This window comes from Amborella trichopoda, chromosome 5, assembly GCF_054954075.1.
Source record: "Amborella trichopoda isolate Santa Cruz 75 chromosome 5, AtrichopodaSantaCruz75HAP2 v2.0, whole genome shotgun sequence".
NCBI lineage: Eukaryota > Viridiplantae > Streptophyta > Magnoliopsida > Amborellales > Amborellaceae > Amborella > Amborella trichopoda.
Genome location: NC_142340.1, coordinates 36,248,346 through 36,250,506, shown reverse-complemented (window position 1 = coordinate 36,250,506; position 2,161 = coordinate 36,248,346). Strand labels below are relative to the sequence as shown.

The 2,161-nt window shown below is 35.0% G+C and overlaps 1 long non-coding RNA gene across 1 annotated transcript; it reads right to left on the bottom strand.

Moving 5' to 3' along the window:
* Positions 1-284: 284 nt before the first annotated feature.
* Positions 285-1,641, bottom strand: LOC148782071 (uncharacterized). The gene is made up of 3 exons (XR_016056674.1): positions 1,251-1,641; positions 704-839; positions 285-372 (listed from the first exon to the last, which is right to left on the bottom strand). It is a non-coding gene; the product is annotated as an uncharacterized LOC148782071 (long non-coding RNA).
* Between the last annotated feature and the right edge of the window lie 520 nt (positions 1,642-2,161).

Here is a 2,161-nt window from a genome sequence, read left to right as displayed (position 1 = left end):
AAATAAGCAAAAAAAAAAATATTAGTCATAATTAGGTTTCGGAAAAAAATTTTAAGCAACTGAAGCAATAATTTTTTTGATGTTCATAAATCATCAAATCTATCATCTCAACCTCAAGATATATAAACATGAGAAAAATTGGATTTCTTGCCACTAAAATAATACATCATGTAAGGCATTTTCTTGACAATTGATTTTCAAGATTTTCAAGTGTTTTTGGATCTGCTCAATCTACATTACCTTTGAAGCTTCGAATTATATAATTAGATACAAACATAAACTTCCAGGACATCACAAAAATTTATGGTGCGGAAACAACATCTTTCAACACCTTTTGAACATGCACCTTACTTCGATTGTTGAGGGGCTCAGCTGTACACAAACCGCACCCCTTAAGACCCATAAAGGAGAATATTTATTTAAGGGTGAGGCCCTTAACAATTAATTAAGGCACACCTTAAAAAACCAATACAAAAGGTTATTTTGATACCTAAAATCTTCAATTCGATCATTTCGATCTCAAAATGTATGAACACGAGGGAAAAAAAGAAAAAAAAGATTCAACGGCTTAGATCAACATTACAAGAGCTCAAAGCAAGACAATTCATAATCATGTATACGTTTTTACGAAGAAACGAACAGAGTATGCATTCATACACGAATAGAATATGCAACAATTATGGAGTTGAAACCAAATATTTACCTTATCCGAGGCAATTCTTCATTTTGCAACCCATTCTACTGTGAATATGGAGGGAGATTGTCAATTTTCGGGCTGAGCATATAAAACAGCCACATCGTTTTTGTTTGGGCCACAGCTAAATCCACGGAGACGATCCCTATACAAGAATACGAAACCACATTTTTTATACTGATTTACGTACGGACCTTAAAATATTTCCTAAAATACGCTCCATTACAGAGAAGGTTATTTATTTTTTTCAAAATTGTCCCTCTTTCCGATGACATCCACAGTCCGAGTATTATTTATTTTATCTTTTTTTGTTTTTTTGTTATTAAGGCACTACGCTAAAGCTTGGGCATTACCCTATTAAAAAAATTACTAAAAGCCAAGAATTTAAATTTCAACTAAAGATTCTATCCTCAAACTAAAAGGAAGGTTTGAAAAAAACAAGAAAAAAAAGATTGACCGACCTACACTGTAATTTCTGCCTACCAAGAGAGCATCTTGCAGCAAATAAGAAGGATGAGTTTGATGATAACCTCTTAATAAAGAGGCCAACACTTACAAGGTTGCAATAACCCCTCACTTCCCGACCATCTTAATGGTCTGCTTGTATCGCGCATGTATTGTCAATAATGCAGCTTTATATGCATGTTGCTTCATTATGGGGTGTTTGATGCAGTAGGATAATGCAGAATGCATCAGCCGACATTGCACATTAAATCGGCCTTCATGGCGATTTGGGGGGGGAAACGGCAAGAAGCTTTTGCCGGTATTAGAAAAAGGGCTGTCGATGCTGCACTTCGTGCGCACCATCCAAACTGCCCTAAAAATTCTTGTGGTGGAATCGGCATGGATACGTTATTTCCACATTTTGGCAAACTAACCAGGAATTATTCAGCCATATCTGAACGAGCTACGTTATTTCTGCATTTTGCAATTGCAATTATGCATCCCTATCTCAAACCTACAAGCAACAACAACTTGAATTGGGACTTGCTGAAGAAGATTGCATATGCGTTCAAGCCCGTATCGGCTCCGTTTCATTAACAACTCCTTTTTCTGATCCGGCCAGAGGTTTGCCCAGTCAATCCGGATCAGGACTAGCAAATTATTAAAGTATATAGTATTTGTAGCAAAACACATTTCAGAGTGAACAAAACAGATCCGTTCCGTCGGTAAAATGTAAAGCAAAACACATTCATTTCTGTTAATAAATGAATCAAATGATTATTATAATGGCAAAAAACATGAAAATGATGTCGACAACAAATAGCAATTTCTCACAACATTACTAATCTCTTCTTTACTCATGATATTTTAAGAAGTATTGTGCTAATACTCCCTAACAAAGATTTCTGGAACCACATGAGCGGTCCAAGAATTTACTAATTCGTATATTCATATATGACCGTTGACTTTAAATAGTTCACATATTTTAAGAAAGGCATTCTTGTTTTTTTCAAAATCTTTTCA